Source organism: Ascaphus truei, chromosome 5 (genome assembly GCF_040206685.1).
Source record: "Ascaphus truei isolate aAscTru1 chromosome 5, aAscTru1.hap1, whole genome shotgun sequence".
In the NCBI taxonomy this organism is placed as follows: Eukaryota; Metazoa; Chordata; class Amphibia; order Anura; family Ascaphidae; genus Ascaphus; species Ascaphus truei.
The window spans coordinates 275679287-275707026 of record NC_134487.1 but is presented as its reverse complement, the minus strand read 5'-3'; the positions used below and the strand labels follow the sequence as shown (position 1 = coordinate 275707026).

Below are 27740 nucleotides of genomic sequence, written 5' to 3'. Positions count from 1 at the left end.
TGCTTATTAACTCACTTAAGGTACTGTGTAACACAAATGTTCTGCTTCAAGAATGCACAGATAACTACTATATAATAATAAATATATATTTAAATACCTATGCTTTACTACATAACCTAGTCATTGTATCCGTTTAATGATTGTACTATGAAACAAAGTGCTTATGGTGCTCTGAGAAAAAGCATATTGAGGCTGAAATCAAAGCCCAATGAAAGATGCACAAATCAGACATAGGCAAAGATCCACAAAAGGATGCATCTCATTTGAACAGGAATAAAGGTGCAAAGGTGTGCTAATGCAATCTGGGCCATAGATGTGAATGGTCATTAAAAAGTGATCATTAGTGATGGGCAAATGCGTCTAAGTTCAGCCTACAAATGTATCTATTTCTGCGAAAACTCATTTCAACCGTTTGTTATTTAAAAAACACACGAAAGCATGCAATTCCGCATAAATCTATTTAGCTGTTTTTTTGCTGCAAAGTTTTGTTGAAGCAAGCTTTTTTCAGCGGGCTTTACTGGTTAGTGAATTTCCGCTTAGTTTAACTTTCACCAATCTTTAATAATAATGACTGTAGTATTTTAGTAATTATAGCCCAGATCAGTGTTCGATCAAGGCAATTTTTGGTATTGCAGAGGTTCCAAGACCAATGTTCATTCAATAAGCTGAATATGTAAGTGTTAAACTCCTTTCACTTGATTGGAAGTTAAAAGAGCAATCCACCCTAACAAGGGCCCGCGACAGGGGGGTACAGCCGAAACAAATGTCACAGGCCCAGCTAATCTGGGGAGCTCAGCAATGCTAACAACTGTTTGGGCCGATCTCCCCCTCCAGCACATTGGCAACCTCCCTCCAGGACATAGAGCTCTCCCTCCAGCTGGGCCTTCGGCAGGGCCCCTCCTTGAGACACAGGTAGGCCCACATGGTCCCAAGCCCGACTCTAGGCTCCACCTCCCCTAGGCCCATACCAACTGCCACTGCAGACTCATACCTATACTCCTCCCCCAAATACTTCCTTCTCCCCCCCACACCTCCTTCTCCCTCCCCCCTATAGCTCCTTCTCCCTCTCCCCATATCTCCTGCTTCCCCCCATAGCTCCTTCTCCCTCCCGCCTGTTCTCCCTCCCACCTGTTCTCCCTCCCCCTTTAACCCCTCCTTGGCCGGCTCAAAAATAAGTTGTTGCCATGACGTAAAGTGAACAGGTGCAGATGTTGGTGCACAGACTCTCATACCTTCTCTCGGGGTTTTGGCATCCGGCTGGCTGGTGATGCAAGCGTTGATGATGATAATAAAGGGCACCAGGAACTTTGTTGCACAAACAGGACAGGTTTTATTGACAGGACAGATTTATTCCCCGGGACTCAGACAGCTGACCCAGGCGGTACACATGGCTTTGTCTCTTCTTTATAGAATCCATTGGTGTGATGGGAATGCACACTCCATTTACTCTCAGTGCTTTGGATTTATTTATAGACCCCTACCAAGCGTAGGTTCAGGGGTACACATACAATCTAGGCTCCAATTATCTGTTATCCTGTGTATGGTCCTTCTAGCCCCTAAAGGTGGTCTGGTGTGCCTAGGCGTGAATTGGCGTTAAAGTAATCCCAATGTGATACTCCCCCCAGTGAGTCCCTTTTCTTGGGCTCCCAGGCCATGAGTCACCACGCACTTTCCATCTGTAGCAAAGGGTGAGAAATGTTTCCTCCACACAGCAGTGGCCCTTCTAAGCTAAGGGGCACTTTTGCTTTGCACATATAGGACTAACATACAGTATAGCAGCGTGAGACACCCTCCTCTGTTCCTCCTGGAGCCCTCCTGGTGTCACTTGAGGTCCTCTTGGAGTCTAGGGACCAGAACCCTCTATTCTCATTATTTATACTTTATAGTGGCATCATACTGTAGGTCACCATATCTACAGAGGAAGTTGTGAGAATCATTCTGTATCACCCCAGCCTGGATGACAGGGTAAGCTCCTTCTAGAAGGTGGGCGGGGCTAAACTTCTGTTAAATTATTTAGCAACAAATTTGGAAAGGTCACTACTTTGCAACAACCCACAATATTGAACCTGTAACAGGGACTTATCCCTGTTGAAGAAACTATCTCTAAAATCCAGCATGGATCTAGTTAAGTGCAGCAGGCGATTACCCATACTCCACCTGGCCAATTAAGTCTGTAAGAAAAGCCTCCTGTTGGAAACAGGAGAGATTCCTTAGCTCACATTTTGTCTGACAGAAGGAGAGCAGAGAAGCCTGCAGACAAACACTGTCTTGAGCACAAAGGCTGTGCTGAGATCAAGACATCCAGACACCCAGAGACCTATATTTCCTGGACACAGAGGACCCAGGAACCTGCCAGAGGCTGACATGGAGGGCCACCTGCCTAAGGTACCTCCCAAGACTTTGGGGTGATAGGCTGGTAATGGGAATATCACTCCAGTCCTGCGGATAGGGTCAGGGGAAGCAAGTTATCCCTTACAAAGGGATAGGGGTTTGTTATTTTGTGGTTTTTGTATGTTTTGCCTGGATAAAGGAACAGGCTCAATAAAGCCAAGATATAATTTCACCCAAATCGGTCTCCATTATATTTTCCTCTGCATACATCTCTTACAGAACCCTTTACATGAAAATAGTAATCCCAATAGGGGGGTTACACCCCTATAGCTCCTTCTCCTTCTGCCCCATAGCTCCACAGGTAACTATCTCGGGAACCAGGGTGTCCCCAGAGCTGAAAATAGAGAGGTTTAGCTCAGGGAAAACCTCTGCTCCCACCTGTAATAAAAAAATTATGGGTGGGGGGTGCAAAAAAAGGAGGAACTGCTCCTTTAACATTTCCCTAACAACTTTGCACACTATTGAATGGGAGCCGAAAAAGGCACTTTGTACATTGTGTCTCTTAGCTACTGTACCATGTATCAAGGTATCTTTAGTTTTGGTTAACAACCATCAGCTTGCAATAACAGGAGTTAGGAAAAGTCATGACACACAAAGTATAACGCAGCCCAGACGCCGTCTCCCGCAGGGCCGGCCTTACGGTTTGCAGAGCCCAATGCGCCATGCTGCCAGCGGGGCCCACCAGTAAAAAAAAAAAAGAGAGGGCTATCTAGACGAGCAGCCCTCCTTCGGCAGTGTCGCGGTGGCATGATGTTACGGCGGCATGTGACGTCACGTTGCCATGGCAACGCGACAGTGCAGGAGGCGGCCGGCTGCGGTGAAGGTAAGACGACACACAGAAACCCCACCCAGAAACCCCCACACCCACCTCTCTGCCGGTCTTAGGGCCCTGTGCTTCCTCCTCTCCCTCCTCCTGTCGGTGCCAAGATCCAACTTCTGCCCATAGGGGGGGCAGCTGGAGGAGGGGGGGACCCGCACTCCCTCCTCCAGCTCCCTCCTCCGGTTGGTTGAAAGTTGGATCCCGGCGCCAACAAGAGGGAGAGAGCATGGAGCGTGGGGCTCCCAGAGATGCAGGGGCCCCCGAAGGTGTGGGCCTAATTCGGCCACCTTGCTCACCTTGCCCTATGGCCAGTCCTTACGCTGGGGTGTCCAACTCCAGTGCTCAAGGGCCACTAACAGGTCAGGTTTTGAAGATATTCCTGCTTCAGCACAGTCTGTGACTGAGCCCTTGATTGAGCCACTTGTGCTGAAGCAGGGATATCCTGAAAACCTGACCTGTTGGTGACCCTGGTGGCCTGGAGTTTCCCACCCCCCTGGTATAACGGGATACTTCAAATTCTGTGTCTCTGTTTGTCCATTGTGTTATTTAGTTTTCTCAGCATTTCAAAATCCCCATCGGAGCCTGTTTAATGATCCATTCCAAATGTAGGAAATTTAATTAACGAGCTTCTAACATTTGACACCGCTACATTCAGAGCATTAGTAAACAAACACACTGTTGTGCACCAATGCCCATTCTTCGGATTTACTCACGCACCCCTTCACGTTCCTTCCATGTTGCATCTATATACTGTATCAAGGATATTCCCCACATAAGATGGATAGAGATGTGGGGGAATATATATTTGAAGCAGCAGGGTCAGATGCGTTGCTTATCATATTTATTTATTTATTTATTTATAACACGTTCTCCAGGAAGAAATACTTTGAGACTTACCTCTCGTTTTCAAGTACATCCTGGGCACAGAGTCATAACAATACACGGTTACATTAAATGAACAGAGGTTATACTGTCAATTCACAGACATTTCATGGACAGTTAGAGTTGGAAAAATTGGGTAAATGGGATAAAAGGGCTGGTGAGTTTCAAATTGAAATAGAGCAATTTTAACATCACCAAACATCAATGAACGGCAGTAAATGGCTCACACCCTTTAGCTGCCCTTCGGCAGCACCAATGGCTGCCTGCCTTTGGGGCAATGCAGCTTTAGACTGAAGGGGTCCAGATTGAATGCATGTCAATGGAATGTATCAATGTTTCGCTGTAATGTTATGGTAAATGATTTCTGTTCATTGTTAAACAAAAAGATATGAGATGGAGTTAACCTATTTGCCTAACACAGGGCGCCCCAAGTTTATTCCTCAAGAGTAACGAACCGGCCAGGTTTCCAAGCATAACCAATAAACCTGTCTGTAATTATCACTAAGGGGCTGATTCAATATACCGAAAGTACCCAATGGTAGTTATTCGCGAATCATAGTAAACTGAGCCCTGTTATAATGCGGTGCTTGGGTCCACATAATGAGGCCGCGTTATAACCGGGATTGCGGAAATAAATGGCTGCTGCAGAACAGCGCTCGCCACACGATCCCCGCCTATGGCGGTGCACTCATCTACGTACCATGATCTGCTCCTGCCAGGCCTTGCATGTCCTCCTCCAGACCGGGGATGCCCACGGGGTGGGCCGGGCGGGCAAGTCGCGTGCAGTGCCTGGGTACTGAGATTGTTCCAGAGTGGATCTGCACTAGGGCTTCCCCTCCCCCTCGCTGATTGGGACTGTGCAGGGTAGCCTGTGGCATCTAGGTAGGGCTTGCTTCCCCTTCCCCACTCCCTCAGGCTACGTGGTTTTGAGAGTGCACTAAAGCCTCCTTGTGCTGGTTGGTATAAGGAATGTATTTCTAGGCAGGCAATAATATGCAGATTAGAGGTTTGCACATCTGTTATTGGCATCTGGAACATTTTGAAATAGCCACAATTGACCCAGGGTGAGCAATAACATTTTCAAGTGCTGCATGTCCGGGAATCTGACCCATGTTTGATTAAGCCAGAGGCAACATACAATGCGATAACTGAGCTCGCTGCCTGAAAACATGCACCAAGTTCCATCGGACAGGTTAAAAATACCATGCCATGAACATAGCTGCTTGACTTTCCATAGAGGTCTGAGCCAGCAACTCGGTTTTCTTTAACATCAACCAGATCACCCAGTATCTGTTTATAGTATAAACAACTTTCCAGTAACACCATTTTGCTTTTGAAAAAACTCTATAAACACATTGCTAAAAATAAAACACCTCCAATCAGTTAAACTAGAACGTGCATTCTCCATTGCCCCTGCTTGGTGTGGGGTAGCCGGTGGTGTTAAGGGAGGGCTTGATTCCCCTCCCAGGCACTCACTGTCACCAGCACCCTGGATGGACGGATCCCTGTCCAGCTGCCTTCTCCTAAGGTAGCTGCAGTTCTGCAGAGGTTCATTTTGTGTGTGTGTGTGTGTGTGTGTGTGTCTGTGTGTGTGTGTGTCTTCATTAGCAATAAAGCATTGAATATTTGTATTTTAAAAAAATATGCAGGTCAGCATTTTAAAAACGGGAGCCATTTTCAGACCGCGTTATAAGCAGATCCGCGTTACAACGGATCACACTATAACAGGGTTGAGCTGTATACTGAATCAGCCTCAAAGACAACTTGTTGATATATGTGTACCTCGAGAAAGCGCTCTGTGTAGCGTGAAACACGTTGGTAGGGCAATGGCTTGCTATTTTTTCTATCATGACCAATAAATAATTGTTTTATGGATAACGCACTTTCGCTCTAATCAAGTCTTTTTTGTATATCCCTGGTTGTGCTCTGCTACCTCTTTCTTATCTTTTATCCTGATATATGTATTGGAACAGGAGATAAAACGGCAGTGCACTGCCAAGAAAACCAGGAGGAGGCTCACGGCAGCAGAAGCAAAGATTTATTTATGCCATAAAAAGATTGGACAAAGGTCCCCCCTAGCCCCAACAAGTAACCACCTACGCGTTTTGGGCTCTATGCCCTTCCCTGCTGAAGAAAACTCCCCTGGATTCTGCAATTCAAAAGTGAGTTATACCTGTGGGTTGCCATACCCCTTCATTCTCACTATATGGGACATTTATTGTACTATTCTTTATTGGTGCCTGTGGCATTAAGTACTAGTCCCTTAAACCCTATTAGGGTAATTTTATTGTGTTATACAGATTATTGGGAGCTTCTCAACTGCAGATGTTACGAAATACACTAAGGACTTGTCTTTCTGATGCACTGGCGTTCTACACATCTATGATATATAAGTTGCCCTGAACACCTGCCCGTTGTTTGCTCTTTATGGGTAAATGTAGCCTAGCAGATCAGCTATTTATGTAATAGAGAGAGGATGGTACTGTGCCAGTGCGTAGAGTAGAAAGTAAGATAAAAGTAATACATTAATTGGCTAACACAGCGGTGCGCAAACTGGGGGGCGCGAGACTGAGTGTGGAGGGGCGCAGGGTTTACAGAGGCCCCGCACGCTTCCCGAAGGCACTAAAATTAAGTGGAGGGGAGCTGCAGGGCCTCTGTAAACCTAACTTACCTTGGCTCCGGCGGCTTCTCACATGCGTTGCCATGGCAAGGTCATGTGACGTCACGTTGCTATGGCACAGTGACGTCATGACGCCGGTCCAAATATCTGTGTTGAACTGAACGAGGCTTAGATATAATAAAATATAATTTATTCCTTAAATAAGGTGAACACAGCAATATAGTACAATTAACAGACAAGAAGATAACACTTACTTAGGGTTGGGGAATGGAGAAGTATCCGCTAGCAATTCTCCATCAATCCAGTGACACTCCAGGTGGAATCAGAAGCACAACTCCAGCACAACTAAAAACTGTAGGGTTGACACAGTTTATATACCTGTGCAACCCTATTCTTAACATTGAACACAGCCTATTGGTGAACAATTATCTGTATCCACTCTCTAATGTGGAGACTAACAGACTAACAGACTAACCCATGCCCTCAGGTAACAGAGTTTGTTGATTGATTAATACTTAATCCCTAGACATTGGGTAACAATCAAGGCAGTTAACTTTTGATCACCGTGCTTAGGCTACTCAGCCGTCTGCCCTTCATGACTTATTAGCCTAGCAAATGGCGTCTGCATTTTCAGAACAGATCCAAAATAAAATACATATACACTTTAATATCTACACATATTAATAAGTTCCATTCTGGTGGGCTCAGTGGGTGGACCTTTGCCAGTTTTTAATGCCTACAGTGACTCCACATATTGGCCAAATATGAACTCTCAGCGACCTCCAGAATTGGAGATACAGAAATGCACTTTAAAACATTAATATACATGCTTATAATGAAACATGGGAACAGGGGAACATACATTTTCAAGGTATAACAAGGTGCAAACCTCATCCCTGGACCGCAGTCCAGTTAACCCCTTGTCTCTCTGGTGAGGTCAGGGGATGGCCATATGGGGTGCAACCCCTTTAATACCGGGCCACCCCCTTTCTCCCTCTACAGCCGGAGCCGACACTGGAGCGGGGGTGCGGAGGTGAGGGGACCACTGACAGGGGGGCACAGGGAAAAAAGTTTGTGCCCCCAGGGCTAACACATGGTTAAAAATAGTGCAGACTTTCAGGACCACTCTGATCCGTTCTTCATTAAATTGCTTTACTGCTTTACTTAATATTTACTTAATATTTTTCGGGTAACAAAATGCCTGAAAAAGGGAACCTGAGTGGCCATGAAAGCTTGCACACTTTTTTTTTAACCATCACTAACCAAGTAAGGCAGAGGTTCTCAACTCCGGTGCTCAAGACCCGTCCAACAGGTCAGATTTTAAGGTTATCCCTGCTTCAGCACAGGTGGCTGAATCAGTGGCACAGATAGAGTGACATGTGCTGAAGCAGGGATAGCCTTAAAACCTGACCCGTTGGACGGGTCTTGAGGACTGGAGCTGAGAACCCCTGCAGTAGGGGTATTCTTTGCCCCTTACTTTCCTTGTCTGCAGATGCAAGAAAACATTTGACCAGGGTTTCAAACGTTGATGTGGACGCTAATGAGCACAATAGAAAAGTTTTAATGCGCTACACAGGACCGAACATAGGCTTAATAAACATAGGCTTAATAAACATAGGCTTAATAAATGAAATCTTAGGCTTTGAACATAGGCTTAATAAATGAAACAATTTCTGTGGTCGCTTTTTAGGGGGCCGACTCTGACCTTTCCCCTTTCCTCATAATAAGCACGTAAAAGTCACTAGACCAGTTTGCACACGTTTGTGTTAATTAACGCTCAGAAGACATACAAAGAGGGAGGTTATTGCCAAAGCAGAGTGCAAAGTATCTTGTGAAGGTCTTGATGCTTGATTTTAAAATGTCAAATACAATAATGCATGAACATTTAAGTTAAAAAGAAGAGACAAAATAATGAGGTGGAAGGGGTTTATAATAGTCGGATTTGTTTGTAATTACACTTTTAAAGCTGTAATCCAAGCTGGTGATTTTTTAAATTTTTTTGCAGAGTTGTTTCTTTTTTTATTTTACAGAGGATCTCCAGTGCTGAACCCCATTAATTTCAGCTTCGGGGAGTCCCTACTTCCTGAGATACTTAACTCCGTGGTAAGCGCCAGTAGCCTCTCCGCTCGGCGAACACGCAATAGTCACTTTTCAACGCTCCCGCGCCCTGCTGGCCAATAGGAAGCCGTGACATCATCCAGTGCAGTTTCCTATTGGCCTTTGGGACACAGGAGCTTTAAAAAGCAGAGGGATACTGGCACCTACTAAGTATCTCAGGAAGCAGGGTGTCCCTGGAGCTTAAAGGGATGGGGTTCAGCTCTGGAGTCCCCTGCTTCAATCGTAGGGTTGCCAGGTGTCCAGTATTGAACCAGACTGTCCTGTATGTGGACACTGTCCAGTAAAAATTAGAGGTAATACTGGACATGTCTGTGTCCGGTATTACCTCTCTGGCCTTAGTGACCTGACCAGCTTGGGGGGTCGCGGGACTTCCCTGAGCAGGGCTGTTGCTAATGGGTTGGGCAGCTTCCTCCATCCTGATTGGCTACTGCTGGGTAATACAGCCAATCAGGAGGTGTCAGGAGCCTGGGGGTGGAGCCAAGGAGAAGAGAAAACAGCACAGAGCGGAGAGAGGGGTGTGTGTGTCTCGAGGGCATCGCACCTTTCACCATTGTGCCCAGTGTTTTTGGAGAAGCCGCCTGGCAACCCTAATCCCGTGTAAAAAAAAAAAAAAAAATCACTGGCTCAGACTGCTCCTTTAAAGTGCACTTCCTGTGTACCTTTTAGTTTGGGATAATCCCATTTCCTGATGGGAATGGAAGACTTAGAACACTGCAGGGGAATGACTTTCCTCTGGTGCAATTCAGAAGCTAATTGCAATTCAACCATTCAGCAGATAGGGAAGGGAACAATTGGTGTTCTTAAGGCTTGGTCCCCGCTGCCTGCTGCGGGTGCTGCCCCTCAATGGGGCCAGGCCCGCTACCTACCTTGCCCGCCGCGTTGAGCAACCAGATTTCTCTGAAGACAGGAAATCTGTGTTCGCAACTTGTGACGGGGCGCTGACCACGCCCGGCGGTTCAGCCAATGATGGCGAACCTGCTGGGTGACATCATGGCCACCCCCCCTGCCGTGCCCCCATCTTTCCCCCTGCAACTCACCGCAGACCGGGGATCTCAGCTGCAGGCGCCGCCTCAGCCTAAGAGATGAAACCTGCACGATTAGATCAAACTTTCCAGGCTAATTAAACATCAAGCCATTTTAGATAACTTAGCCTATTTGTTTGTTTTTCCAGTAGCCAGAGGGGGAAGGCGAGAGAGAGAAACCAGTTTGACACTGTCACACTTCCACTTGTAAACCAGCCTGCGTACTATCCCTGCTACTCGAGCATGTCCCAGATTTTTGCCTTGAACAATGTTATAATCGGGTGAGAATTGAACTTAAAAAAAAAAATTAAAAAAAAAAAATCACACGTTGGAAGAAGTTGATATTTTAATGGCATCGCTGTGCTGAATATTTACTATTAATCTAACTTTTCTGCACTAGGAACGAGATCTTAGTTTTTGTAGAAGAACCGCCACACTGATCTTGCTGGAGTGCAGATTTGTCACAGAATGCGATACATTGTAAAAGAGATTCATCCTCTTTCAGATGTCATTGTGAGAGTTATATGTATCTATAACTGCTAAAAGGAAGGGGAATAACCTGCTGTCATTAATGTCTATTACATCTACTTTCCTATTGTCTGACTTTGTTGCACTTATTGTATTATAATTGTACCGTACTGTATTGTCTCTCGTAAAGTGCTAAGTACAGTACATTGTGGACGCTATATAAAGATATACATAGGGCAAGAGATAAGTGTATCTGCTGTCTTTGTAACAGTAATAGTTATGGTATAGTATGTATCCAACCAAGTTGGGCCATTAGAGCACCTCTCAGGAAATGTCTGGTTCCCTGTCTTATGATTCGAATAAGTGCACATTTGAAATTCTTTAGGCAAACAACCTACTGTAATTCAGTGTCATGCTCTTTTGAAAGGTTCTCAATGAAATACGGTACAAGGCCAAAAGTCTGGAATTGTTTGTAATGCACTTATGTATGTGAGTTGGTTTGTGGTTCTTTTATTTTGTTCTTTTGCATAATACATCAGTCATAAGAGGAGATACAGGGCATACTTACACAGCGGGGGGGAAACGAACAGGCCATTTATTGTATGGCTTTATTTCTAACACAGTACACGCTCTCATTTAATTGCAGAGCGTAGACATGAAACTGATGTTAACAAGAAATTCACTGGTGATTTCACTGTCAAATAGATGTATTTATTTAATAATAAATAATACTTTTTTGTTCTTGTATAGCGCTGCTAGTTTTTACGTAGCGCTTTATAGAGACATTTTAGCAGACACGCAGCCCCTGCCCTGGGGAGACAATCGTTTAAAAGCAAATATTTATTACACACATAGTATTGAAAGAACTTACATATTAGATTGTATCGGACTGCGACTGTACTTCTCCGGTTCACTGCTAAGCCACCTTGTCCCCGCTACCCCGTCTGGTATCTGCTGGAATGCAGCTGAGATGCAGCTCTGCCGAAGAGGTACGGTGGCCGTCAGGGATCAAACCAAAACATGTGCACACAGAAGGGAGCAACGCATTTTGCTGATGCTCCAGCTTCCTCAAGCTCATTGGTTCTGTGTGCCTGTTCCCCAGAGGTTTTATATAACTCCTAGCTGATTAGGAATTAAGTCCTGGTGGTAGTGTTCATTCCACGCTCACAAAAATAGTTGCGTCATAATTAGTCCCAAATCGCGGTGTCGAAGCCGTTTTCACAGGGCTCAATGCCTGCCTGCACACTCAATGATTAAAATACAAAGGCAATCCTTTCACTCATATATACACAGTATTGGTGTACCTATTAATGTAATACTTAGATGGTTTAAAAAAATGTATACCTTAAAAATGACCATTATACACAGGTCTTGACTAGAATGCACATACTCATACACTTAGAGATAATCCAAATTTTAAATGATATATACAGTGATCGGACAGATGGGGAAAATCCTCTTATTATAAAAATATATTTGAAAAGCATGAAATAGTATATACAGTAATGTGTATATTTGTCTATGTAAATCTGTGAATACCGTAAGCAGTAAGACACTTTAGAATTGAGTTACAAGGGCCTATTCAGGTAGCTTCAATATGTGACTTATCAACAGTTTTGAGCACTTTTCAAGCCAGCTAGCATGAGCAGCTGGATGTCCAATCGGAATGCTTCTGCTCCTGCTCCGGTCACATGGTTCCCCAGCTCACACTGCTATGGAGTCCTGCTGCCCCCACGCAGGCTGAGCACAGACTGCTGGTGCTGTCACCGCCACAAGACCTCTGCTGACTTGCCTAGGTGTCGCCGCGGGCTTCCTCACGGGTCTTCCTCGCCTTCCGTCGCTGACAGCAGATAAGTAATGATGTATTTTTCAGCTACCCTGACATTACCCAGCACTGGGTATTACCTGGCGCCGGGGCGGGTAATTTCTGGGTAGCTGAAAATCCGCCGGGTACCGGGTAATTACAGGTACTCGGTACATCACTACTAAATACCTTCCCCGGAGTAACTACCCTCCTCACAACCCCCTCTACCACCAACACCTCACAGGAATGGGCAAAAGTGCTATTAATAAATTAATAATAGCGATTTTGCCCATTCACATAATTATTACAGTGCAATACAATAAAGTACATTACTTTAAAAAACACATTACTATAAAACAAAACTCAAACCATCTCAACCATTGATTGTCACAGTGGTCATCAATGCCCTCAATGGGTCACCCAAACCCCCCCCCCCCACCAATATATACTGTTACGGGAAAAGGGCCTATTATCCATATCTAGATAATAGTGGATTTGCCCATTAAAATTAAAACATTATCCAGCATATAGTAAATTAAAGTTGTACTTACCCCTGCCAGGATGAAGGCTGTCCTAGTCCTCATCTTTGGTCCTCTGCGTCTTCCGTGGGAAGCAACAATAAAATAAAAATACTAACTACTGGCCACTAACCTGTCAATCACCTTTGCGGTTAATAACCGCTATGATAATTAAGAGGTTAACCCTTCCGCTACCCACCCGGGAGGCCTAACCACCCTCCCTGGGGCATCTACCCCCAACCACCACCCCCTCTACCCCATTCCCATACATACAAATGGGCAAACGCACTAGTAGCCAATATGGCTAATAGCACATTTGTCCATTTGTTTTCAAAACAAAATACACAATAAAATAACATTTACATAACAGTAAAATAGCGCCTTAGGCCCGGGTCTAATGGTCCTAACGGGAAATCCGCCACTGCTTACTGTACATCAGGAAGGAGAAGAGAAGAGCTCTCTTATGACCCAGTGCACGGCACATGTGCACTTGCACATTCATACAGACAATATGAGATGGAAAAAAAAAAACACTTCAATTCCATTGCAAGATCAATTTAATTTTCCAGATACAATTTTTAACAGATGGGAGCATATAACCCTGTGCTGATTAAGCAGGATTCCAGCACAGAAATAACAACCAAAATTAGCAGGCAATCAAATCCAAAATCCTGATACATAAATGGTCTTGTGTCAAATGTTTCACTGATTAATCAGACACAGCATCATATTCTGGTCTGAAGAAGGAAAGGGCAGAAAGGTTATCCATATTCTATGGAGGGTTCTTGCATATTTATGAAGGTCTGGAATTGAGGAGACGAATCTATATTCGATCACTTGCTAATTTTGGTTTATTTCTGTGCAAGGATCGTCTCGTGATTTTGCTTTTTGTCCTGTTATTTCTAAACTGTTGTCACCGTTCAGTTAATTTACAAAGAAGAAGTGCTGACAGTTAACATTCCCGTCACATATTAAAACAGCTTTGTATGTTCAGGACCTCTTCATGAAAATGAATATTTTATCATCATATGCTAAGCTGAAAATGATCTGGAATGTCCAACTGTTTCAACTTCCGTCTCCAAAACACATGTACTGTAGGTCTCAGCAATTACAGCTGTCGTTGACCTTACTTACTGTACATATCCTTGTCTTACCCTCTCCAAACATCACTAGAAAAAATGCTATGGCTGGGTAGAATGGCTCTCCTATGTTTTTTACTTGAAAGTTCTGCATTCATTAGCATCTCCAAATTTTGGAGGGGAAAGGCAGTGCAGACATCTCTGGCACAGCACCTCTGATCCATGAAAAGAAAGGATTAGCACAAAACAGGACCTAGGCAAAGAGCACGCTCGCTTTGTTGGGGAAAATTGCTGTAATTTTCTCCTGAGTGAGGCAGGTTGACAGCGTACGCTCTGAAATATCTTGCATCCACCGTTTCACTGCAGGGAGACTTTAGGAATTGCATCTGACCCATGTATTATGAAAGGCCCTTTAGTTGTGTTATCAGACACCAACTCATACTCCAAAATGTTTTATTGTCCAGTTACTGACATTATCATAGATTAAATGCAACGGAGGATTATAAAGTCTTCTGGGTGCACAGGATCATATTGATGTACTACTGCCTTTGAATCTGGTTTTATGTTGATGCAGCTACCATTGAATTGTTAATGTGGTTATTTAGCTGTAGACTAATCTCTGATTCCCACCTTTGACCTCCTATTCAATATGCTATGAAGCTGGTTTCTGGTACTGGAAAAAGAGTGAATCTATATTCAATTGAATGGGACAAAGATATTTTCCAGAATGGGAAAGACAAATGCACAGCATATTGAATATTGGCTTTTGATTAAATGGGCTCTTTCTGCACTCCCAGAACACTGGGAAATGTCCTTCATGTCCTTGGCTTCTTATCTCTGCTTCACTCCTGGTTTCTCGCTCTTCACTTCAAAAACCTTTATCTCTCCAGAGTCAGTAATTTGCTCCCTGGTTTGGTACTTTAAATAGCAATTATAGTCAATGCAAAACAGATGGCAGAAGAGGAGAGAGTCAAAGCCCCTATTTAATGTACTTTTAATCTGTTTTTCCTGCATTGGAGAAGAGTTCATCTCCATTCAACTCAATAGGACTCAATCTTTTCCATCAAGGGGAAGACGGCTTCACAGCATGAGGAATAGGGGCGAGTAACACTGCATGGTGGTGGGCAGGAAATCACAGAATTACAAGCTACTGTACATACTCCCAATGTCATCCACCCTGCTCTTCCACAAAACAGACAGCCAAATAGCCATGTCGGTAGCACAAAAGACACGTATCAGATAATCCAAGGTACTACGGATTTTCAAAATGTATTATCAAGCTAAGTACAACGTTTCGACCTTCTCTGAGGTCTTTCTCAAGTGACTGGCATGCCAGAGTTACAGGATTTCCCTGACCCAGGAGCACCGGTACCTAATCGCAAGTATCTTGCTTTATTGTGATTTTGATTAGGTGTGCAGCTCTGTTATCTTTTTTGGTAGCACAAAAGAGACAGCCAAATGGCCACATCAATGGCAGCTATACTCATGATTATTGTCAATTTTAATTTTGGTATGAAAATGAACTGGTTAGTTACAGTGTTTAGTGATAACAAATGTGATTTAAATAGGGGTGGCCGGGGAAAGCTGAATCCTCAAATAGATTCTACAAAGTAACATGCTAGGCTTACAAAGATAGCAATATATTCAGCAAACATGGGAATATGGAGAAAACTGGAAACTATTGGGCAGACTTGGGAGCCTCCCGGGACATTCCAGGAAAGTGATTTGATTTTCTATCACTGCTTGTTGGATTGATGGGTCACTTAGGATCAAGCTGTATGGTTGAACATATGCTGTAAGAGTCATCCAACAATGTATGTTGGAATTTGGACAACTTTAGGGGTTCTCAAACTTTTCCATGTTGCAGACAACTCCAAATTTTGCGCTGATTATCAACATATTTATTTATATGAATCACATGCTGGACCTACATCTAGAAATCAGGCTTTAATGATAGAATATGCCAGAGAGAGCTAAAAAGACAAAATAAAGCATCACCAAATTGCAGATTAAATCTTTACTTCCTACAAATAAAATAAGACTTGTGGTCACATTAATAGCAGAAAACATAGCACATCATTTGAGCTCCAATGCCCTCTCTCTGACGTTCTGACCCAGTGTCCCACCAAATCGTGGCCCCAGCTCGTTACTGGATACTGATGTCACTGGTGAGCCCCCTGCTCTAAAAGATACCGGTACTAGGACTGCCTGTACGTGTTTGACAATTTCACTCGCTACATCCGCTGAAAACTCAAATGGAAAGTAAAGGCAACTTGTACAGAAAAAATATACATTTTTCTCCAAGCCGATTAGGCAGAATACTACCTTTAACCTACATCCCAAGGAAGCTACTGCGGATGTACCATTCTTGGAATAAGTGAATAACTGAGGGGTGACATGACTTTTCCCATGAGTCTGCTTGAACCCTAGAATAGGTTCTGCAGCTCCTCAAGATCCATGTTTTGAAGTATCCCCGTTTTAATGTTTCAATGGGAAGCACTGTGCTAACTCTGTTGATGTGTATTGTTTTCATGTACAAAATGTGACAAATACGACCAACTCACCAGACTCTCGTCAGTCAGTCAGTCAGTGTTTCTCTGTCTCTCTCTGTCTCTGTCGCTCTCTGTCTGTCTCTCTCTCTGCCTCTCTCTGTCTCTCTCTCTCTCTGCCTCTCTCTCTCTCTCTCTCTCTCTCTCTCTGTCTCTCTCTCTCATATAATGGAAAACAAACCGCAGAACTGTCATCTGCAAGACATTATGCGCTCACCTCTGCAAGCTTTTCCCTCACTATTCACATAGCAATAATTATTTGTACTGACACACAGAGCTAAGTCTCTTTTACTTTTCTTTCTATAGAACAAAAAAAAGGGGGGGGGGGAGAGATATGAAAAGAAATCTAGAAAGCACACTGTGTGTGTGAGAGGAGAGGAGGGAACTCTGGCAGGGAGGAGGCACTTCTGTTCTCTCTTTTATTCTTTTTCCAAATAATTCCGGTTTCAGATTTTGTTGTTGTTGCAGCTGCTGAAAGAATTGCTGTTTCCATAGCAATACTGTAATGGGGGTTTGGGGGCTGGCGATAGATTGGTCTTTAGTACAGTAGGTACGTTCTGCATCAGATGTGCATGGAAATGGGATAGGTTATTTTTTTTTGGGGGGGGGGGGGTGGAATCTTGGAGTGTGTGTACAAATGTTAGCTGTCTGCTATTTGAATCCCTTCATTAGTGCAGGTATCAGCAAAGGCATTTGTTCTTTATCCATCGCAGGTTGTGTCGGCTTCGAGAGAGTTAATAAAGCAAAAATCCAACTTGAATGTTTCATGTGGGTTCCAGTGTAAAGGGTTACGGGGAGATATGGCTGCCATGTCTTCTTGCAAGGCATGGAGGTGGAGTAGCCTAATGTACAGTACTAGCCTTTGAAGTGGTAAACATTAAGACCCAGTGCCAGCTCTGAGTTACCGTAGTTTTCATGGGTATTGGGTACAAAAAACAAATTAGATTGTAAGCTCTTCGAGGCAAAGGTTTGCACCAACATTGTTCTTCGAAGCACGATACGGCTTACACTGGCAGCACGAATACATAATTTCTGTGCATGTAAATACATTAGAAAATATTTATACAACGTTTGCATACAAAGCTTTGACAACCCTTTTCCTAAGATGGTGAAAGGGTTAATGGCGTAACTTTACACAGCTGTGCCACTTGGCTCCAAACCAGGATGAAAAGCTATACAAAATGTTCCCTTTAATATTCATGTCAGAAAGAAGAAGCTGATTATTATTCGGGTAGAACAAAGGGAATTTAGACAGCTCAGTTTGAGCTACAAAGAACAAGAACGGAAGCAAATTCCCCGTGTCAGCAATCGTAGGAGGCCAACCAAACGTCTGCATCGGATGTATGCAGTGCGTGATGCTTCCACTATGCGGGGGCTAGGAGAGCACAGGGGGACAATCAGTCCACTGTTCCCAATAAATACTGGAGACCCATTCAAATTCCAGTAAAGCCAAAGTGGTGATTCTCTGTGCATCTGGTGTACACTTGTCATCAAGTGCTGTTCTAACGCTGCTAAAGATATGTCAGGAATGGGTGACCCATCACATAATATGACTATGCACGTTTTCAGCGTCTTGAAAAACAACTGAGATGACAAGAAAAATAATTTAACATGGGAATAATGGCACCCTTACAATAACAAATAAAACCCTCCTTGATGAGTGATTGGGACAAATGCCTAATGACAAAGCAATAGTCTAATTTCATTGTAAGGATACAGGAGAGATTGATGGTAAAGAAGGACCATTTTCCCAATGCAGACTGACCTTTTTACTACACACCATAAAAACGTTAACCCTAATTACATTCTGGCATTATTTTATATCATGTAATTAAAAATTCATTTATGGCCAGATTTACTGAACGGAGGAATCAATTTACCTTGCAATAAATTGTGCATTGTAATTCTGTATCTTGTCAATCATTTATGGCCCTAACCCTGTATTATCTTTCTAAAGATGACATAAAGATGGACACAGGGAACATGTAAAGAAGCCGTGTGACACGGATTCAACGAAGGTCAAAAAAACGCCAAACCACATGGCTACGATGTGGAAATTAAAAGTATGACAATGATTATAAATACTTGTCTGATTTTAAAGTCATCAATTACTGTCAGCAGATTTAATTTATTAAGCACCTCACAGTCACTAGTCTAGGTTCGGCTACCCATTTAGGTTTTGCACCTTTTGGGTGCTTGGGAGTGGTGACCAGTATTGTATACCAATATGGTACGTGAAAATGAATAAAATGCAACATTTTCTTATAACCACGGCTGAAGACTTTTGACTTTTGACTAAGGATAGGTGTAATACACTTAGGGGCCTATTCTAGAAGCCTTGATGAAATCACTGCTAAATCGCAAGTTTGCCCATATCTCGCCAGCGATCACAGGGTTTTTGTAAAAAAATTAATACCAGTGTACATGAGCAGGGGGTCTCCGGAGCAGAAACGCTTTGATTGTAGGTCCGGGGACCCCTGCTTCCCGAGATACAGGCCCCGTTATGGGGTGCCGTTATCTCCAATGCATTTAAATGTCCCGGTCACGTGATGCGGGACAGTGAAACATTGCATTGGGATACCAGCACCCCATAATGGGGCCTGTATCTCGGGGAGCAGGGGGTCCCCAGACCTCAAATCAAAGCGGCTCTGCTCTAGAGACACCCTGCTCATGCACACTAGTATTAAAAGGTAAATAAAGACAGCATCATTTCCTTAGCGGCTATGCGCTAAGGCAATGAAGGGGTTCAACTTCAATAGCCTGTTTATTGGGGGAAGAGGGGGTGGGCGAAGGGGGTAGTAGCCCCAGGGTGGGTGGTTAGGCCTGCCGGGGAGATTGCGGAAGGAGTTAACCCTTTCACTACCATAGCAGTGGGAACCGCTATGGTAATGAAGGGGTTAACCAGTCCCGCTACCCACCTAGGCCTAAACACCCACCCTTGGGGCTACTACACCCTTCATACACCCCCTCTGCCCCCCATAAACATTAAAAAAAACAACAACACTAATACCGACCTCCTCCACCCCCAACAAGCCCCCAACACATACAGTACAGTAATGGGCACAATAACTATTATCCAGATTTGGATAATACTGCATTTGTAGAACAGAAAATGATAAAAGCTGCACACCAATAGATAAAGAAAAATACTTACAACAACCGGTGCTCCTGGTTCAGGGACAACTGCCAATAGATCCTAAGATAGTGAAAAATTGATGATCCAGGGCACAATGCGGATTTTCAAAAGATTTCATATATAGCACCACATACGACATTTCGTCCTTCACAGAGGACTTTCTCAAGTGACTGGCAGTCATAAGACTTGAACCGAAATACTTTGTCGGCCACGTGTGACTGGTATGACACATTGTAGCCCTTGTACTCAATGTCCACTCTAATACAGTCAAGTAGATCGGCGATTCCTGGGGAAGCCTTCCACTGGCCAAACTTCACCACAGACTCCTTGTCCATATCCAACGTATTCAGGGCATCGAGGCACTTGGATGCATCATCTTCTGTCCGCACGATGCACACAATGATGTTGGAGTGTCGTGATGCCACCATGTGAAGGACGAAAAGTCGTATTTGGTGCTATTTATTAAATCTTTTGAAAATCCGCCTTGTGCACTGGATCATCAATTTTTCACTTTTTTTAATACTGCATTTGCCCATTCAAAATAAAACAATATACAGCAGCATAAAGTAAATAACAATTCTACTTACCCCTGCCAGGGTGAATGGGCGTGCTCATCACCATCCTCCACGTCCATGTCCTCCGTTGGCAGGAACACAAGAAAAAATACAATCAAATGGCCCCTAACCCCTTAATCACCTTAACAGTTAATAACCACTATAGTAATCAAGAGATTAACCCCCTTCCCCGCTACCCACCCGGGAGATCTAAACAGCCTCTAAGGTAATGAACTGGTCTGTAAATGCATTTTTATTACATCGTATTGATGCCGGTGTCTCCGGTGCTGGTATTAATGTGTATCAGCTCCGAAGACCCCGGGCATCAATCCGGTGCAGAAAAAAATGCCTTTTTTTTCTTAAGTCCCTCTCTCTCACCCTTCTCACCAGCTTCACGCCAAATTTTTCTGGCAAGAAGAATTTGGGATAAAATCGCAATTCTAAAGCCGATGAGATTATCGAGGCCTCTAGAATTTAACGATTTTCCAAAAATTGCAATTTGGGGCTCATCGCTGCACACCGCATGGCGTGTTTGGGCGAGAGCCAAAAATGGCGATTAAACGCTTTCGCTGTTCACTTAGCAAGGCTTTCTGCGTGACTTTTTTGTGCAATGACTGCTCAAAAGCCTCGATAAGTGGATTATCGAGGCTACTAAAATAGGCCTCTTAGTCTATATTATTCAATAGGAAATTACCAACAAACTCTAGTCTACGTTTCCATGTTCTACATATTGAATAAAGAGAGAAGCCCCTAGCAATTAGTCAGAGGCAACATGACGTGGTGGGCCAGGTCCCTACTTGAGAGTGCAGAGGGTGGATATGATGGGTCGGGATTAAGGGGAGGCTAGGGGGGGATTGTGGGTAGCAGACGGGTTCTGCCACTCACCTCGTGGCAGCCAGGGGAAGCGGTACCACCCTAACTCCTTGTGTTAACTTTGCTGTTAGTGAAGTTGTTGATAGTTAGTTATGTATTTTATATATACACAATAAAAAAAATAAAAAAAAGGGAGGAGGAAACAAAGTTGAATTAAGAGTTACAAATGTGTAATTTTTTTTTAAACTTATATTTGTATAAAAGTTTTCAAACATAAATGGGGAAGGGGGGTACAAAATAAGAAAAAGCAGGGTGGGGAGGGGGGGGGAACAACCATTTTATATCAGACTTCTTACAAGCATCAACAGTCACATTACATGTCATACAACATTTTATAAGCAGCACATTTTACACCCAACACGCCCAAACCCTATCTCCTTCCGGGATCCCTCCCTTATGCAGCACCCCAAGGATCCCAGCCCCTATCATACTTCCTTTAGTGTGATTTAGAAATGAGGTGAGTTTTTCCATTAATTGGACTTCATTTACCCTTCTAATAACCTCTGTTCTGGAAGTCGGGAGTGTCTTCTTCCACGCTGCTGCTACAGCGCATCTAGCCGCCGTGAGTATATGCAAAATCAATTTAAGTGTGTAGTGACTCCATGGGTTTGGCTAGAATAATTAAGTTTGGATCTAGCGGAATCTTAATATATCCGTCAACTCTTTTCTAATTTTCAAAATGGTCTTCTAGTATGTCCGTATTACTGGACAATACCACTAGATATGTGTCAAGTCTCCTATCTGTCCACATCCCCTGCAACGTCTATCAGAGGCCTCTGGGAGCAACTGCAAATAGTCTTTTGGGGGTGTAATACCAACGTAACAAAATGTTATATATATTCTCTTTTGTTACTGTACATATAGAGGTTTTACTGTATTTTCCCATATATCCTCTCAGTCCTACCTTGAAATCCAGAGCCCACTGGTCCATATATTTATGGGACGGGGTATCCTTTTTTGGGATTAAAACCTGGAACAGAGATGATATCAGCCCCTTTTGATAATATTTGGTTTTGCATAAATCTTCGAATCGTGAGTATCTAGGAAATTTCTCCTCATACTGTAAAAACCCTGCCTGACAAAATGCCGAACCTGCATATACTTAAACAACTCCATTTGGGGTAGACCAAACTTTTCCATCAATTCCTTAAATGACATTAGTTTATCTTTTAGTAACAAATAGCCCATCTCCAGAATCCCTCTGTGTCTCCAAATTTCAAAGTCCTGCCCCTGAAAGCCTGGGAGAAACCCTGGGTTATCAAACAGGGATGTGAGACTGGATTGTGCCGACATACATATACCTTATACTTCTTTTTTGCCATCTCCCAAATTTTCAAAGTCAACCCAATTACTGCTGGTTCAGACTGTCTCCCAAGTCCAGTCCCTAAACTCAACCATACTGTAGTAAGGAGGACAACCCAAATGGTTTCTTGAGTTAACTCTCCAAGTCCACCCAAGTAGAGACCCCTCTCGGAGAATGCCAATAAACCATTTGTTTCATATGGGAGGCCATATAATACTTTAGAATATTTTGGACAGCTATACCACCTCCTTCTTTAGCATTCAACATAATTGATATGGCTATTCTCAGTTGTTTATAATTCCAAATAAATTGCATAATTCGATTTTGTATTTCTTTTATACTTGTGTGTGGGACAGATATTGGCAATGTCTGAAAATAATACAGAAGTCTAGGAAGGATATTCATCTTGACCGCAATTATACGCCCTATCCAAGAAATACAATGGGAGTTCCATACTTGTAGATCTTTTTTTATCTTTGAGAAAAGTAATTATACTTGTATAATCTCTAGTAAGATATATCCACAGATACTTCAAATAGGTCTTTTTCCATTTGTAGTCAAAGTGCAGTTTAAGAACCTCCACCTCCTTTTCAGATAGCGTTAAATTTAGGGCTTCCGACTTTCCCATGTTAACTTTACATCCGATAAATCACAAAATCTCCAAAGGGTGCATTGTAAATTCGGGAGAGATGTCAGTGGGTTAGTGTAAGGATCCGGGAGTCACGCCGTCCGCGGCGCTCTCCCGCCTTACCTCTATTCCCGAGCAGGGGTCCCTCTCCACACAGGACACCTTCCACTTCCCTGTCAGGCTGCACAGCACGCAAGCGCGCATCAGAGACTGCTACTCATACTGCAGGGGAGGGTCCCGCCTCCGAATTGCGTCCGTGCATCAGAAGGCACGTGGCGCACGCATGTGACGCGTGTGCAGCGCGCCCAAGCTCCGCGTCAACAAAGGGAATCAGCTACTTTGCCAGCACCTGTCCCCTGTACCTCTGCCTATCCCCGCTTCCGCTGAGGCCGCGTCTCCATTCCGCCTCTCTTCCTATTGGCTTTGCACTTCCTTATATGCTCAGCTGTGCCACTGGCACTTTGTCTGAGCATAACCTCTTGTTACGTTGTTGTTCTCCTCATCTTTGCCTTGATAGTCTTACCTTGCTGAACCATGTTTGTGTACCGACCCGGCTTGTTTCTTGGACTCCGTACTCCTGACCCCAGCTATTTCTGACCATCCGCATCTCTCCAACCCTGACATTTGCGCATGCGACGCCGTCGCCGGCACCATAAGTGCAGCCTAAGATGCTATTGAAATAAGCTGTCCTCTAACCGTGGACTTATGTGCCTCCCATAATATTGCTGTCGATTCTACAGATCCATTATTAGTCTGGAAATTTTTTTAAGTGAGTCTCCAATTTGTGAATTAATCTCCCGGTAATTTAGTAATGAGTCATTCATCCTCCAATGAAATGAATGAATCCTGGCAAATGGGGGGGTCAAACAAAATTGCAACCAGTGCGTTGTCCGACCACGTAATAGGCCCTATATCTGAATGAATCAATACTTCCAGAATACTTGGGGTTACAAATATATTATCGATTCTGGAGTACGAATCGTGTCGGGGCGAGTAAAAAGAATAATCCCTCTGTCCTTTATGTGAGCAACGTCAGGCATCGAGCAGACCAAATTCTTTGGTTAGTGATCTAAATTTCTTCGCTAACCTATATGTATTTGCGGAATATGACTGCCCTTAATGTGTGGATTTGTCCATATCTGGGGCAAGTACAATACCATATTAAAGTCACCTCCCAGAATCATTGAGTGCTCTCGGCACTCCAATGTTTCCCTCTGAAAGTCAATTTGCCCTCGTTAGGTGCATATACATTCACTAGTGTTATATGTAGGCCTGAGAGAAGACCATGAACCACAAGTGACCTCCCTCCTTAGTCTCTCTTAAACTCCAATGTCTGGAACGGGATATCATGTTTTATCAAAATCGTGACCCCCTTTTTTTGCTGGTAAAAGACGAGTAGAATGCTACAGGATATAACCTGCTAAAAGTGTTTGGGGGCTCCTGGGTGTCAAAATGCGTCTCTTGTAAAAAACAATATCTGCTTTCAGTTTCCTAAAATCTTTTAGGGCCAGTCTGCGCTTTCCATTACTATTCAAGCCCTTAACATTCAAAGACACTAACTTCAATGGCGTTTGACTGGTCATTCTTGGTGTCGTGTCTCTATCTCTTGTGAAAGTTGTGCTCGAAAGATTTTGACGGTTGTAGTGGATAAATGGGAAAAGGGGAAAAAAAGGAGAGGGGAGGCGAGTTTTCCCATATCGGGAACTTGAAAAAAGGGGGAAAAAATGAAACAAAAAGCAAAAATTAAATTGAAAACTAAGATGAGTGTATCCAGCCACTCATTCCAACTTTGCGGCCAGTCCCTAAGTGGCTTGGCCTGGCGGGCATATGGCCCTACTGGGGGCATCCTGACGTCGAGCATACAGGTATCCCTTCCACCCCATACACCCCGCCCCCATGTACTCCCAATCTCCTGATCGTACGTTCGTTACAGCTTACTCAAAATATAAAAGAATAACAGATAAATCAAGTCCTACTAGCTTTAGATCACATAAACATATATAACTTTTTATAGAATGACATGATACCTTTGAGGATAAGGGGGGTAAATAAACGGGACAGATCTGGGGCTGCAGCTTTCCTGTCCTTCGGAGGCATCTCCTGATGTTCCGCCGCCTGCTGTCGTGAGTTTGGGGCTACTACGAGGTGCCGATCGGAGGCTTATGTTGAAATCTATGAGCGGGATGCACAGAGCTTAGTTAGCACCCGTGCATGCGCTCTGACGTCACGCGCCTCCCACCCCCTCCTCCCCAAATTGGGTAATTTTAACATGTATAAAAATATGACATTTTTCTTTTAAAGTTGGAAAGATACGGTAGGCGGTTGTTTCAGGATTCAGACATGACCCATAAATATCAAGTTGGGCATACTGCCCAGTTAGTAATCGGTGTTTGGCCGGTGTAGCAGCGCCGGTGGTGGAAGTGCTTCCCGCTTGGTGGAATGAGGCTTTACGGGTGCTATGTCATTCAGCCAACAGCCATGTTGGGGGCTCTCGACATGGTACATGCCAGTCTGGGGTTAAGTTATAATTTGTGTTGTACTATTAATAAAAGCTTTGGCCTTATTCCTCCAGCACAGTATCGGTTGTCTGTGTACCTCAGTAGGGGCCTATTGGGCCTACCTCAGTGATGATAACAGGAAGCATTCAAATTACTGTATAGTTGATTAAGTAAACCATAACTCAAAGCAAATAATGCATGTTATGGGGAACATTTTTTAAAGTATACATGGTCTTGCTTGGTTGATGCTGACATGGATGAGAAATCTTTATACGGCTTGCAATGTCAGCAGTATATACAGCTTGGAAGCATGTATTAATCTGAGCGCATTTTTCTACCTGTGTATGTGTACATGCACAAATTATAGTTTGTCATTGCATAGATCAGTGTGTCTGTGTTTTGACTAGGTGTATCTATGTGGTATTATTAGTGTGTATTAGCGAACTACAGTGAGATTAAAGAACATCAGCTGCTGTGTTACTGTAAATGTTGTACCCCTGACATAAATAATTGCAGTGATGTTTTACTCTGGGCCTGTTAAATTCCTGTGTCAACCATGTGACTGTATGCAATGCTCTTTTCTTTGTCTCTGTTATGTGAAAGGATGTACCTTGAGTAAAATGAATGTATGATAATGATGATATATTTGAAAGCCACTCACTTTACCTGATGCATTGTGATATATATATATATATATATATATATATATATATATATATATATATATATATATATATATATATATATATATATATATATATATATATATATGTATAGCCATGGCTGGTCCAGCTATCTTTCTGCCCCTCCTGTCACATAAGTCCCAGTAGCTACAGGCAATGGCAGGCTATCCTGTGGATTTTACTACCCCCCCCTCACGCAGCCTCCCTGAGTGGCAAGAGAGGTGGTGTAATGGGGTTGCAGCCAATCCTGGTGCAGACCCTGTGCCCTCCCCTTTTGCATTAGGGAAGATGTTCCAAATTATAGGATTCAGTCCTCCTCAAACCCTCCTAGCGAGAGGAGATGTGAGTTCTCCTCCGCCCTCCTGGAGAGAGGAGGTGTTAGTCCTCCTCCACCCTCCTGGGACTGGGAGAGCAAGATCTGTGCATGGCACAAGGCCTCAACCATTAACTGCTGGCCAGCACCATCCAGGGATCTGAGATCCCTTCTCTACTATATGCAACGCTGTTTACCATCTGCAGTGGTTGCTACAAATAAAGACCTCATTTATATACCCCTGGCTGAGTTGCGGTCTATTAGCCAGAGGTATTGGAGAGAAAGAACTGTCATGGTAGGGACTGCCTGCAGCCTTGCTGTAGCCTGCCATGTCTGAAAGAACATAAGGATCACCGTAAGCCTGTCCTGGTCCCCACTCCATCGCGGACATCTCAGCTCTCCTGGACCCTCACAGGTATGCACGCACCAAGACATCAGTAGTAGCAGCAACATCTTTCCAGAGAGGGGGAAACAGGGCTACATACTGTATGTATTGCCATGTGTAAAGATGGGCGAATTATTCGCAATGGGTTGAATCTGCATTTATTTGTAAACGTTAAAAATTTGCAGGCCCATCTGAGCTTGAGCATATTCAGTTCTAAGACATTGTGTTGTTGGGTTTGGGTTGGTGCAGGTTATTTCAGTTAGCATGAGTATTAAAGTATATTCTTATATATTGGCTTATATACAATCTTCTTATATATTGGCTTATATACTGTATATTAGCTGCTGGTTGTTGTTCAGTAGCAGTATAGTACTAATACTGTCTATAGTGTACTGTCTGTGTACAGTACAATCATTACCATTACATTTTCCCCTCCTTTAAATATAGCTGTCACCATTACATTTGTTCATATTATTTTGGACCTGCGTATTTAGCTGTTTGGAGCCTCTTGGGATTTGGGAGGGAAATTGGATTTGGGGATAGGGGGGTGAGAGACAGGGAATGGGACTGCAAAACTGCATATACAGTATTCCCCCCTCAAGTAGGTTTCAAATCTATCAGCGTCTGCTATATACAGGGGTTAATTCCTGTACATTATATTTTTCATAATACATTTGTATTTCAAATTAAAAAAATAAATAAAAATAAATTGCCCCCATGATTTGGCTGGTGGCCGTGCTGTAGCAGGCCCAGTATATACATCATCTGAGTTTGACCACACTGGAGCGACGTTCCAGTGTGCTGACTCCCGAGTCCTGAGTCTGACCCTCGTGTCTCTGGGGCCTGGGCTCTACTGTACTAAAGTTGCCTTCTATTATACAGTAGCAGTATATTAATAACAACAACACAGTTAATTAATTTCCAGTGGGGGGTTAAACGTATATTATTTATTTAGTTTTAAGCAGCCAGCAGTGTGCCAGGCAGAAACAGCTGAACCCAGGAACACTCTGCGAGAGTGACATTTATTCGTGGATAGAATTCACGGCCTCCAACCGGGACCGGTTGTGAGGGGATAGTACCAAGCACTGGGGTATAT

The 27740-nt window shown here is 43.6% G+C and overlaps 1 long non-coding RNA gene across 2 annotated transcripts in view; it reads left to right on the top strand.

Moving 5' to 3' along the window:
- LOC142495966 (uncharacterized) overlaps positions 1 to 27740 on the top strand; it is a 128930-nt gene that overhangs the window by 73988 nt on the left and 27202 nt on the right. For both annotated transcript variants that reach the window (XR_012801873.1, XR_012801872.1), the window contains exon 3: positions 6067 to 6255. This is a non-coding gene — a long non-coding RNA (uncharacterized LOC142495966). The remainder of the gene's footprint in view (positions 1 to 6066; positions 6256 to 27740) is intronic.